Source organism: Oryctolagus cuniculus, chromosome 18 (genome assembly GCF_964237555.1).
Source record: "Oryctolagus cuniculus chromosome 18, mOryCun1.1, whole genome shotgun sequence".
Lineage (NCBI taxonomy): Eukaryota > Metazoa > Chordata > Mammalia > Lagomorpha > Leporidae > Oryctolagus > Oryctolagus cuniculus.
Genome location: NC_091449.1, coordinates 52,110,346 through 52,124,725, shown reverse-complemented (window position 1 = coordinate 52,124,725; position 14,380 = coordinate 52,110,346). Strand labels below are relative to the sequence as shown.

Here is a 14,380-nt window from a genome sequence, read left to right as displayed (position 1 = left end):
CCTACCATATACCACTGAATTTCCCAATCACACTGGCGCGCAGTTACCACAATGATCCCCATTTAACACATAAAGGATAAAGGGATTATAGACTTGCCCACACCAACATGCTAGGGTCTGGGCCGAGACTCAAGAAGCTATGCCTCCAGGATCACAATGTGTGCATCTGGAAGGGAAAATGCCCTCCAAGCTCGTATGTCAAATTCTTATTTATTTTGCTCAATGCTGTCGCTACAGATGGTCTCCCAACTCCACTTTGTTGTCTGGCAACACCACTACAGGGGTTAACACAGTGGTAGATATGCTCTCTGTAGTGATACTCATACAGTCGCAGGCGATGTCACACACACTATTTCACTGGAGCCTCTCAACAAATCTATGAGAACAGCAGCTGCCGGATCGATTCTAACTCCACCTTCACCAAATGTTGCAAGAGAAAAGACAGCGGTCTCTGCTTGCTGCCTCTGAACTGCTCGTGGCATCCACCGCGTCCCGGCATTCTCCCAGACACACCTGCCATCAAAGTCCTCACGGCTGTGTGCCAAGGAGTGCCCAGGAGCCCCGCAGCTGCTCTGTCTGTATTCTCCTTTCACACCCTGCCAGCCGCACCCGCACATCTCTCACCGGGTGGCTTTCTTTAAGAATCCGTAGTGATCCCCGAACACCCACCGTTTCCAGTGCGAACTCTTCCGCCCAGCTTTCAGGCTCCGTGATCGCTGCCTCAGATCTCAGGGCAACGCGCAGACACTGAACCCATGGAGTGAAGGACCGAAAAAGACCTGAACGGAGTGAGCCGTTGCCCACTGCACGCGAGACATCCGCCACTGAGGCACAGTTCAGTGCCTGCCCGACCAAATATGTGCGCGTCTTTGCAACCCAACAGCTGTAATACCCCCGACGTGACAAAACTGCTCCTCATACGAAGACACAACTCGTTCCCGAGGAAAGAGACCATCAACAGAGGCCCACGCAGAAACGACAAGATATTTTAAGAATCAGTAAAGGATTCTAAACGGTGCTTAATGAGGTCGAGAAAAATATACTTCTCATGAATGAAATGACAGAAAAGCTCAGCAGAGAAACCACGAATATCACAAGAACCAAATGGAAATTCCAGAAAATGAAAAACACAGTATTTGGAATAAGCAACTAACCGGATGGAGGCAGGCACTGTGGCACAGCAGGCTAAGTGACTCCTTGGGATGCCCATGTCCCACACCGGAGTGCTTCTTACTAATCCTTCTGGGAAGGCAGCAAGTAACAGCCCTGATACTTGGGTTCCTGCCACCCCTGTGGAAGACCTGGATGGAGTTCTAGGCTCTTGGCTTTGGCCTGGCCCAGCCCTGACTATTGCAGAGACATCTGGGGAGTGAACTAGTGGATAGAAAACATCTCTCCCTCCCTCCTTCCCTCTCTGTCGCTCTGTGTCTGGATAGGAGGAGAAGGCATTTGGTGCAGCAGTTAAGACACCACCTGGGACACCCGTATCTCAGACTGTGGCGACTGGCTCAAGTCCTGGCTCCTCTGCTTCCAATCCAGCTTCCTATGCATGTGCACCCCGGGAGGCAGCAGACAATGGCTCGGGTACATGGGTCCCTGCTAACAACATGGGAAACTCAGATGGAGTTCCTGGCTCCTGGTTCCACGCTGGCCCAGCTCCAGCTGTTGCAGCCATGTGAGGAAGTGACACAGCCGACGGAAGATCTCTTTTGCCTGACTCTCTATCTTTCAAATAAAATGAAGATTTAAAAAAAAAAGATTTATTTCATTAATTTAAAGGCAGAGTGACAGAGTGAGAGAGGGAGGGACAGAGAAAGAGATCTTCCATCTGCTGGTTCATTCCTCAAATGGTTGCAACAGTCAGGGCAGAGCCAGGCCAAAGCCAGGAGACAGGAACTCCATCTGGGTTTCTCACGAGGGTGGTAGGGGCACAGCCCCTTGGGCCACCTTCTGCTGTCTTCCCAGGTATGTTGGCAGGGAGCTGGACTCAATCCGGCACTCTGAATGAGGTCTGGCATCAAAGGGGGTAGCCTAACCCACTGTATCCCAAAGCTGACCCGACAGTATTTTATTGAAGAAATTAACTGGAAGCGATGAATAGCAGAATAAGGACAACAGAGGGAAGAGTCCATGAACCTGATAGACCAACTGAAACTGAACAGTCTGAAGGGGAGGGAGAAAAAATACAGGAAAAAAAAAATCAACAGAGTTTGAGGGACCTGAAGGATAGTAACAAAAAATTCTTTTTTTTTTTTTTATTTGACAGGTAGAGTCATAGACAGAGAGAAAGACAGAGAGAAAGGTCTTCCTTCCGTTGGTTCACTCCCCAAATGGCCACCACAGCCACTACTGTGCCAATCCAAAGCCAGGAGCCAGGTGCTTCCTCCTGGTCTCCCATGCAGGTGTAGGGCCCAAGCACTTGGGCCATCTTACACTGCCTTCCCGGGCCACAGCAGAGAGCTGGCCTGGAAGAGGAGCAACCGGGACTAGAACCTGGTGCCCATATGGGATGGCGGTGCCGCAGGTGGAGGATTAACCAAGTGAGCCATGGCACCGGCCCCAGTAACAAAAGATTCTAACATATATGTAGGTAGACTCTGAATGTGAAGCTGACAACAGGAAACAGGAATAGGTGGAGCTAATGAGCCAAGAGCAGAGATGAAGAGAGGCACCCCCACTTCTGGAGACTGTGAACTGAGATGCCAAGGGATCCCACTGTCAGCCGCATGCCCTCCACCCCCAAATCCTCCAATAAAGTGTCCTCCCCTGCCCCCCAAGACGAAGAACACACATCTGGCTAGGCCAAATGAAGAGGGAAAGTACAGCAAAGATAGACTCGTATGAACTATTTTTAATTAGGATTAAATCTACTTAATCAGGAAACTATTTAATCAGTGTGCCCTTGAGGTATTTTATTATAATATAAATTTTGTTAAATGAGATACTTCTTTAAAAGGATTTATGTATTTATTTAAAAGGCAGAGGGGGAGGAAAAGACAAAGAGGAAGAGATCTTCAATGTGCTGGTTCATTCCCTGGAAGCTTTGCAACAGTTGAGAATGAGCCAGGCCAAAGCCAGCAACCAGGAACTCCAGGTCTCCTAGGTGGTGGCAGGGACTCAAGTACTTAGGCCATCACCTGCTGCTTCCAGGCACCGTAGAAGTAAGCTGGATAGGAAGCAGACCAGAAGGGAACCACCAGGAACTCCGACGTGGGGAGTGGGTGTCTCAAGCAGCAACTGAACCAGCTGTGCTGCGATGCCCAATCTGCCAAGACACTCCTTTTGTTTAAAGATTTATTCATTTTATTTTGAAAGAGTTTCAGGGGCCGGCGCTGTGGCATAGCGGGTAAAGCCACTGCCTGAAGCGCCAGCATCCCACATGGGCACCAGTTTGAGAGCTGGCTACTCCATTTCCGATCCAGCTCTATGCCATAGACTGGGAAAGCAGTAGAGGATGGCCCAAGCCCTTGGGCCTCTGTGCCCACGTGGGAGACCCGGAAGAAGCTGCTGGCTCCTGGCTTTGGATCGGCCCTGCTCTGGCTGTTGCAGCCATTTGAGGAGTGAACCGGCAGATGGAAGACCTTTCTCTCTCTCTCTGCCTCTGCCTCTCTGTAGCTCTGCCTTTCAAATAAATAAATAAATCTTTTTAAAAAGAAAGAGTTTGAGAGAGAGAGAGAGAGAGAGATTTTCCATCTGCCGGTTCACTCCCCAGATGCCCACAATGGCTGAGGCTGGGCTAGGCTGAAGCCAGGAGCCAGGAGCTTCTTCCAGGTCTCCCACGTGGGTGCAGGGGCCCAAGGACTTGAGCCATCTTCTGCTGCTTTCCTTTGTGCATTAGCAGAGAGCTGGATCATAAGTGTAGCAGCTGGGACTCGAACTGCCACTCATACAGGATGCTGGCATTGCAGGTGGTGGCTTGACCTGCTAAACCATAACACCGGCCCCCAAGATATTTCTAAAGGTGATTTAGTTCATCATTTCTTTACTAGTTTTATAATTTGCTTAATAGCAAAATGTAATACTGTATTTCTTAAAAAAATACAATATTCTCCCCTTACTGTAGTCAAGGCAAATTACAAAGTAACAAAAAGAAGACTTTCCTAGTCCATTCACTTGAAATAAACACAGTTTTCAAAATACACTTTTCTCTACACAACAGACACAGCAGATGGTTTAAAAAGCTTTAAGTCACTCACAACTTTAGCAAGTCATCTGTCAGTATATAAATAATTAAAAATATAAACAGGCGCAGGCATTTAGCCTAAAAGTTAAGATGACTGTGTCCCATATGGGGGTGTCTAGGTTCAGCACCTGGCTCCAGTTCTTGACCCCAGCTTCCTGCTAACGCAGTGGTGATGGTTCAAGTATCTGGGCTCCTTTCCACTTCTGTGGGAGACTGGATTGCTTTCCGAGCTTTCAGTTTTGGCCCAGCCTCGTCCTGTTCCAGGAGTGAGCCAGTGGATGGGGCTTTTTCTTCATCTATCTTTTTCTTTGTCTCTGGCTTTCAGCTTTTTTCTTTTTAAGATTTATTTGAAAGAGTTGTCCGGCACTGCGGCTCAACAGGCTAATCCTCTGCCTGTGGCGCCAGCACACCAGGTTCTAGTCCTGGTGGGGGCGCCGGATTCTGTCCTGGTTGCCCCTCTTCCAGGCCAGCTCTCTGCTATGGCCCAGGAGTGCAGTGGAGGATGGCCCAAGTCCTTGGGCCCTGCACCCGCAATGGAGACCAGGAGAAGCACCTGGCTCCTGGCTTTGGATCAGCGCGGTGCGCCGGCCGCAGCGGCCATTGGAGGGTGAACCAACGGCAAAGGAAGACCTTTCTCTCTGTCTCTCTCTCTCACTGTCCACTCTGCCTGAAAAAAAAAAAAAAAAAAAAAAAAAAAAAGAAAGAGTTACACAGAGAGAGAGAGAGAGAGAGAGAGAGATCTTCCATCCAATGGTTCACTCCCCAATTGGCCGCAACGGCTGGAGCTGTGCTGATCCAAAGCCAGGAGCCAGGAGCCAGCAGCTTCTTCTGGGTCTCCCACACGGGTGCAGCAGCCCAAGGACTTGGGCCATCCTCTACTGCTTTCCCAGGCCATAGCAGAGAGCTGGATCAGAAGTGGAGCAGCCGGGCCTTGAACCGGTACCCATATGGGATGCTGGCACTTCAGGGCAGGGCATTAACCCATTGTGCCACAGCACCAGCCCCTAAGCTTCTTAAATAATAAGATTAATTAATCAATAAAAATACATTTATACATACAGCCTTTACCTAGTAATTTTGCTTTGATAATTACCAATCCAACAGAAATAAAAGTTGCTTTTCACCAAGATGGTGCTTTGCACCAAAGGCGAAAAAGGAAGCTCCTGCCCCTCCTAGAGCCTAAGCCAAAGCAACGGCCATGAAGGTCAAGGAGACAGTGCTGAAAGACGTACACAGCCACCAAGAAAAAAAAAAAAGATCAGTACGTCACTCACATGCCAGCGGCAGCCCCCAAAGCCCCCCAAAGAGTGCCCCAGGAGGTCTGTGGGGGCACTCTTGACCACTATGCCACAGACAAGTGCCCCCGACCAGAGTCTGCTACAAAGAAGCCAGGGGACCACACCACACTCGCGTTCACCGAGGACGTCGGGGCCAGCCAGCAGGAGATCAAGCAGGCTGCGAGGAAGCTCCGTGACTCTGGTGTGGCCCAAGTCAACACCCGGAGCAGGCCTGACGGACAGAAGTGGGCATATGTTCCACTGGCTCCTGCGCGTGATGCTTTGGATGTCACCATAAAACTGAGAGCATCTAAACTGAGTCTAGCTGGCTAATTCTAAATATGCATATCTTCACCATGAAAAGAACGGAAGGTTAGAGTGCTTTAGCATTTTTATATATATATACACACACACACACATATATATGTATATATATGTATGTATACACACACACACAAAATAAGCTTAAGAGTTCTTATTTGTACACATATATGAGAATTTACACTGCAGTGCTGCATATGATGGGATAAAAATAGAGAAAGTGAATATTCATCCAGAGGAATGACTGACTAAACAGTGCATGAAACACTGTGCAGCTATTTCAAAGTCTTTTATCTTTTTTTTTTTTTTTTTTTAAGATTTATGTATTTCTTTGAGAGGCAGAATTACAGACAGACAGAGGGAGAGAGACAGCGATCTTCCATCTACTGGTTCACTCTCCAAACGATCGCAACAGCTGGAGCTGGTCCAGTCCGAAGCCAGGAGCCAGGAGCTTCATCCGGGTCTCCCACATGGATGAAATGAGCCCAAGAACTTGGGCCATCACCCCTGCTTTCAGGCACATCATCAGGGAGCAGGATTGGACATGGAGCAGAGTGGACTTGAACTGGGGCTCATCCGGGATGCAGGAGTCGAGGGTGGCAGCTTAACTTGCTGTGGCCAACACTAGCCCCTCCTCCCCTCATCTTCATTCCCAGGCCAAGCCAACTGGAGCTGAGCACAGCCTGCGAGACAAATCCAGTTACAACTGTCCTCAGGGGTCCACAGGGCATTGGGTCCAAGACCCCCACAGATACCAAAATCTGCAGGTGCTCCAGTCCCATAAGGAAATGGCACAGTATCTGCTATAACAGACACACATCCTCCCCTGTTCTTTAAATCCTTGCTAGATTACCTCTGACACCTAACGCCATGTCACTATGGATGTATTGCTATTCTACACTGTTGAGGAGTAAAAACATACGCATATGTTTAGTACTGGTACAATTTTCAAAAACATTTTCAGTGTGCTGGTGGTGAATCCATGGAGGCACTGCATTATGTGGTTGTCGGAGCAGAACTGGAGGTTAGGGACAGATGACAGCGTTTCTGAGGTTAGATTATGGGCTTCATCTGACTGGAACTACCTGGACTATTAGAGACCTGGGATCATGAGTTACTCATTGGTTGGGTGAACTCTAAGAGCATTAAACTAAAACATTAAAGTGAAGCAGGTAAGGGGTCAATGTTGTGACTTAGCGGGTAAAGCCGCAGCCTACAGTGCTAGCATCTCACACGGGTGTGGATTTGAGTCCCAGCTGCTCCAGTTCTCTGCTATGGCCTGGGAAGGCAGTGGAAGATGGCTCAAGTCCTTGGGCCCCTGCACCTGCGTGGGAGACCCAGAAGAAGCTCCTGGCTCCTGGCTTCGGATCAGCACAGCTCTGGCTGTTGCAGCCATTTGGGGAGTGAACCAGCAGATGGAAGATCTGTCTCTCTCTCTCTCTGCCTCTACCTCTCTGTAGCTCTGCCTTTCAAATGAATAAATAAATCTTAAAAAAAAAAAAAAAAGTGAAGCAGATGATATAGGAAAGAATTGACAAAGCACATTAAACCGTGGTGTTTTGCAAGTTTTAAGGGTCAGAAATACACCTTAAAGCCCAGGACCCACTCTTTGCCTGGAATACAGAGTAATCAGAGAAGAGGCACCTTCTAACCTAGAATTCTGCACAGGATGTTCTGTTTCAGGATCGCCTGGGGTCACGGTACTTGCCGCGGTACCCTCCAGCAGAGACCTGGGGCTTAATTCTCCTGCCTCAGACTTCATTTGGAATCACACCTTCCGGTCTTTCTTCAGTAGACAGAGCAAGCGCATGTGGCTCACTGCTGTGGCTCTCCCTTTCAGGAGCCTCTGACCCCGAGTAAACCAGGGCCTGCCTGGCCTTGCCCGTCAGATCCCGTTCTGCCTCTAAAAATAATTCAGAAGTGCTGTCTTACTCAGAAGTGCTGTCTTACTCAGAAGTGCTGTCTTTGTGCACCGCGATGGCGCTGCCAGACTCAAGCTGCCCTCAGAGAAACACCAGCACCAGGGCTCACATGGAGTCATGCCCGCAGCCGTCCAGCCCTTGGTCCGGCCCTCCCTCCAACCTGTCCACCCGTACTCTCTGGCAGGCTTCGGGATTCATTCTAGGAGCAAAGGTGCATATTTTGGAGACGGCTGGCCAGGGTGGAATTCAGTCTGAAGCCGGGGGAATGACCTGTCTCCGTGAGACATGAGCCACCCCGTTCCCTGCACAGCTCTGCAGGACAGCTCTGTGGTCAACACTGAGAAGAGCAGGCAGAAGCTCTGACCACCGATGGCCTTGCAGGACCCGATCCTAGGGAACGAGTCAAAGATGCACCCGAAGGAGTCAGCACAGGAATAATCAATACTGCACTCTTCATTATCAGAAAGAGTGGAAAAAAATGATAAATATCTTCCAGGAAGGTAATTAAATAAAATGATGGTAAATTCAAATAACTCATTATAAAACCACCAATAAAAATATGTTTTCCAGAAATATTTAATGACACAAAAATAAGGAATAAACACACAGTATTATTATAATTCTGAGAAAGAAAAAGAAACTATAAAGAAATATATCAAAATGTAAACAATGTGGGGCTGGCACTGCGGGGTGAAGGTGAAGCCGCTGCCTGCACTGCCAGCATCCCATATGGGCGCCGGTTCATGTCCCGGCTGCTCCACTTCCCTGCTCCCTGCTAATGTGCCAGTGGAAGCTGGCCCAAGCGCTTGGGCCCCTGCAATCACATAGGAGACCCAGAAGAAGCTCCTGGCTCCTGGCTCCTGGCTTTGGCCATTGTGGCTGTGAACCAGTGGGTGGAAGATCTCTCTCTCTCTCTGTAACTCTGCCTTTGAAATAGATAAATCTTTTTTTAAAAAAATATGTAAACAAGTAGTTAATTCCAAATGATAAAACTACAGGTGATGGTTTTCTTTTTTATACTTTTAAAGATTTTCCAAATGTACAAAATGGCCATGTATTACTGACATAGTTAGGGGAGGGAAAATGTCTATAAACAGATTTTAAAGTTACATCTCTCAAACATTTGACAGGAGGAGGATAAAGAAAGAGGAAGAGGAAAAAGCACCCCTGGGATGGCTTCAGCTTTCTATCTGGCCGCAGCAGCAGTTCCCACGTACGTCCACGTACATGCCCCGGAAGTCAGCTGCTCTGGGGCTAAGCCAGGAAAACTTGGCCAAGAGCATTTTCTGTGCCTCTCTGAATTTTGCTGCAAATTTCTCCTTTTAAAATATCTGGATTATACTTTTTAGCTGTTGAACTCATTATTTAGTGTAGCATTAAACCTTTGACTATAGTGTAAATTTAAAATGCTAGCTCAAAAATAATGGATAAAATATTTCTTCAAAAATGTGAATTCTAACTCTGGATTATTATTTATGGCTGCTGAAATCTATGCATCCTAAACCTCCAGAACGGTACCCAATTATCCACACTTCCACCCTAGCTTCCACCTTAATTTAAACAAGCACCGTGAGGAGAAAATCTCTGGAAACTTCATACAAAAGCTATTTTCCAAAAACAGATCTGCTGCGCTGTGATAACGCTGAGGAACTGGGCAGCCCACAGCACACTGCCACGTTCAACTGCAAGGACAGCCAGGAGCCCGCAGTACCCCCGAGTCCCGGCACAGGCCGGCCGCCGTGCCAGGATGGCTCGTGTGGGAGCCGACCTCGCCGGCCACAGTCCCAGCTCCTGGCGGGAGGATGCCGTGGTTTCTCCAGGTTCCCACCCCCAGCTCCAGGCACACAGTCAGCAGCCACTCAATGAATGTCTCTCACTGAGCACTGATGCCCCCATCCCCCAGGGTAAGGGAAAAGTAGGCATAGTTCTGATAAAGAACTCTGAGCATTAGAAAGAGCAACCAGATAACCCAGGAATTTATATGGTTTAGACCTTGACAAAAACAGGAAACCATTAGAATTCAAAGTGTGTCGGCAGAGGTGGAAAGAAATTGCTTTTCCATCCAGGACCAGTCTGACCCAAGTCAGGAATTCAAATACGAGCCACATGCAAAGAAAAAGCAACTTCATTGATATCTCTCTCTCCTGTCCTATAGAATTTGTAAATATAAATGTTATCAAGGGACCTGAAATGTCCCCTAAACTAAAAGGGGTAACTTACAAATACATTTTAGTTCATAATATGGTCCCTTAAAGGTGAAAGGAGGGGCTGGCGCTGTGGCATAGCAGGTAAAGCTGCTGCCTGCAGTGGCCAGCATCCCATATGGGTGCAGGTTCAAGACTCAGCTGCTCCACTTCCAATCCAGCTCTCTGCTGTGGCCTGGGAAAGCAGTGGAGGATGGCCCAAGTCCTGGGGCCCCTGCACCCACATGGGAGACCTGTAGGAAGCTCCTGGCTCCTGCTTTGGATCGGCACAGCTCTAGTTGTTGCCGCCAATTGGGGAGTGAACCAGTGGATGGAAGACCTCTCTCTCTCTCTGCCTCTCCTTCTCTCTCTGTGTAACTCTCACTTTCAAATAAATAAATAAATCTTAAAAAAAAAAAAAAAAAAAGGTAAAAGGAAGGCAAGAAGGGGCAGGAGGCCTCGGCGAGCACTTGAGAGGTGGCCGCGGTTCTCAGGGACAGGTCCCCATCTCCCATGGATGGCAGAGGCTGATGAAGCCAATGGGCGTGGTCTCCATCTGAAGCAGAAGCAGTTAGCCCTGGCGATGAAGCTCTCACATCCAAAACTATCTGTAAATGTATCCCAGAAAGGGATCCTTTTTTTCTATTTTGTTAAAGATTTATTTATTTATTTGAAATGCAGAGATAGAGGAGAGAGAAGAGAGGGGGAGAGACAGGGAGGGAGAGAGAATCTTCCATCCACTAGTTCACTCCCCAGATGACCACAATGGTCACAGCTGAGCTGATCTGAAGCCAGGAGCCAGGAGCTTCTTCCAGGTCTCCCACGTGGGTGCAGGGGTCCAAGCACTTGGGCCATCCTCTGCTGCTTTCCCAGGTGCATTAGCAGGGATCTGGATGGGAAGTGCGGCAGCTGGGACGTGAACTGACGCCCATATGGGATGCCAGCATGACAGGCGCCAGCTTAACCTTCTGTGCCACAGCAGTGGCCCCAGGAATCATTTTTTTCAAGCTCTCTGCAGTGAAATGCCAATCTCAAATGCAAACTCAGGTGTGAGATGGGCTGGTCCTCAGGGCCACCAGGATGAGCACACAGATGAGCAATTCCAGGGCGTGCCCTTCAGGCATGGAGTTTATCAGCTATGAACAACCTGCACCACCGAGCGAGGGGCTGTGGGTTTCACTGACACATCCCAGTATGTTACACAGCAGAGACAAGATGCCCCGCCCCCACCGGGATCTCCCACAGGGCGTCTCACCAGGGACCCGACTGACATTCTGAGCCAGATCACTCTGTGGCAGACGGCTGCCCTGTGCACTATGGGAGCACCAGGGGCCACCAGCCACTGGATGCCAGAAACAATACCCCAGCCAGTTGTGAGAACCAAAAATAACCGCAGACATCGTCCAGTGTGCCCGGGAGAGAGTTCCTCTCGCCACCCATCTGAGGATCACGGGTCTCCAGCGACAGAGCACTGAGCAGTGTTGTGCAGCTCTGCTGAAAGGAACAAGACTGCAGCAGGCCTAAGTGGGAAGGAGCGGAGCCCAGGCCAGCTCAGATTAGTTCCCCAGGCAATTTTACAAGGAATCCCCTTCCCTTCCATTCCACTTGCCGACTAATGTCCTAATTACCAATTCCGTTTCTTGGGTGCAGTCCTGTCAGGAGAGTTTTTATGAAATAGTAAATACGTTACATTTCCAAAGAAGTTTTAAGAAAAATGCAATGGCTTACAGCAGTTCACAGGTTATTGTCAACACCGACATTGGATCATCTAAGAGGAAACAGATGGAAAAACATTTGGAATGATGGGTAATTTTACAGTGTGTTAAGATTAAATTTATAAAGTCCAAAAAAAAGTCTAAGGAGTTCTTTAAATAAAAGAGACCGTATCAAAATCCTTCCACAATATTTTCTATGTTGAAAAGTCGAGATAAAAATATGTAGATTTATACTTATATCCTCGTGGCTGGGGAAAGCCTTTCTAAATAGGGGTGAAATAAAAACAAACACGTAGATTTTCCTTCTTTGAAATTAAAAAAAAGTTTGTACTTTTAAAAGCAAAACAGAAAATATGAACAAAACTAAAAGATAAATAACAAGCTTAAGAAAACACAACATAAATATCAGTGGTACAAATGAAATAATAAAATCAATATCCCAATGAAAAAAATGGATGGAAAGGAACATGTGATTCACATATGTGAACACACATGTGCATGGGCACACACAAACCCAACCCACATACACAAATGCTTTGCTGATAAATATATAAAAAATATTTAATCTCATCAATAGAATAATGGAAATAAAAACAAGATAGCATTTCTTTATATATATTGATAAATATATGTAAATCTTGATAAAGATTTATAAAAACAGTAATACACACAACACAAAGTTCTTTGGAGGGCACAGACAAAACAATAATTTCTAACACTGACCATATTAAATGAGCACAACTGCTCAGGAAGAATATTTAGCAATATTTCTCATTTAAAATATAAAAATTTTACTTTAAAAATTTTTCTGAAGAAATCATCATGGATTTACAAAAAGATTTAGCTAAGAATATTCATCGCAGTGTCATGACAGTATCAAGAAATTGGAACAATCTATAAATTGGTTGCTTGAAAAAAACTATGGTACATTCAAATAATACAGTATCAAGCCATCAATAAAAATTATAGATGGGGTGGGCAATTGGTACAGCAGTTAAGATGCTGCTTGAGACACCTATTTCCCATTCTGAGTGCCCGGGTTCGAGTCCCAGCTCCACTCCCAATTCCACCCTCTTGCTAATGTGCACCCTGGGAGGCAGCAGGTAAGGGCTCAAGTAGCTCAGGAGACCTGGATTGAATTCCCAGCTCCTGGCGTCAGCCTGGCCCAGCCCCAGCTGTGAATCACACTTGGGGGATGAACTAGAAGATGGGAGCTCACTCCCTCTCTGCCTTTCAAATAAAGAAAATAAATAAAAAATTTAACATGATAGAGGATGTGAAAAATGTCCATGTTTATGAGAAAAAAAGATGGGAAAATGTTCAAAACCCAATACAGCATATTTAATAAGAGAATGGTCCTGGAGTCAGATTGCCTGGGTTCAAATCTTGGATCCGTCATCATTGAGCTGTGTGTAGCAAGTTAATAACCCTCTCTGTATCTGTTTCCCCACCCATAAAACATGTAATCCCTATGAAATAACAAATCTACACGAGGATTACCAATGGTTACAAAGCCCTCAGCATGGAGCCAGTGCCGTGGCACAATGGGTTACACCACTCCTGTGACACAGACATGCCATATGAGCTGTATTTGAGTAATGGCTGCTCCGCTTGTGGTCCCTGCTAATGCGTTTGGGAAAGCAGTGGAAGATGGCCCAATTTATTTGAGAGACTTGGATAGAGTTCCAGCCACTGCAACTGCAACCATTTGGGGAGTAAACCAGCAGATGGAAGATATCTTTCCCTTTCTCTAACTCCGCCTTCAAATAAATAAATAAGTAAACATTTTTCCTTAAGATTTATTTTTATTTATTTGAAAGTCAGAGTTACACAGAAAGGGAAGGAGAGGCAGAGAGAGAGAGAGAGAGAGAGAGAGAGAGAGAGAGAGGTCTTCCATCCGCTGGTTCACTCCCCAATTGGCCTCAACGGCTGGAGCTGTGCCAATCCAAAGCCAAGAACCAGGAGCCAGGAGCTTCCTCCAGGTCTCCCATGCAGGTGCAGGGGTCCAAGTACTTGGGCCATCTTCTACTGCTTTCCCAGGCCATAGCAGAGAGCTGGATCAGAAGTGGAGCAGCAAGGACTTGAACCAGTGCCCATGTGGGATGCAGCGGCTTTACCTGCTACGTCGCAGCGCCGCCCCCAATAAATAAATCTTAAAAAAAAAAAAAAAATCAGGACGAAGGCTGGCCGGGAAGTTTGTTTATCGGCTGGATCCCTCAGAAACACCACTGATGGATCTCAGCATCACCAATGGGAGACAACAGACCGTGTGTGCCTCCTGATGTCAGGCAACAGGCAGTACATGTCCATATCTGTCAGCTCACTGGACACGTGATGATTGAAATCCATTAAAATGAAGTTCAAGAATAATCAAAATAAACCAATGGTAAAAAACTCAGAACAGTACTGACCTCTGGGTAAGAGACAAAAGGAAACTTCCTGGATTACTAGAAGTTTACATAAAATATGTAAAAGAACCATATAACTATACTCTTAAAATGAGGGCACCTTAATACTTTACTGTGGATATAAGACTTCAGATTTTATTACTTATTTATTTATTTTAAGATTCAGTTATTTCTCTGAATGGCAGAGTTACAAAGAGAGGGAGAGACAGAGAGATCTTTCATCCACTGTTTCACTCCCCAAACGGTGGCAATAGCCAGGGCTGGACCAGGGTGAGGCTGAAGCGAGGAGTTTGAGCCACTCTCTGCTGCCTTCCCAGGTGCACCAGCAGGGAGCTAGGTCAGAAGTGGAGAAGCCAGGACTCAAAATGAGG

At 47.0% G+C, this 14,380-nt stretch overlaps 1 protein-coding gene across 4 annotated transcripts in view; it reads right to left on the bottom strand.

Annotated features, from left to right (window-relative positions):
- The window catches only part of TANGO6 (transport and golgi organization 6 homolog), a 208,899-nt gene that overhangs the window by 68,835 nt on the left and 125,684 nt on the right, over positions 1–14,380 (bottom strand). The window contains exon 16 of one of the 4 annotated variants that reach the window (XR_011384053.1): positions 11,615–11,654. The exons of the other annotated variants lie outside the window; for them this stretch is intronic. The gene's annotated coding sequence lies outside the window, so the exon portion shown is untranslated. The remainder of the gene's footprint in view (positions 1–11,614; positions 11,655–14,380) is intronic. 4 annotated transcript variants of the gene reach the window in all.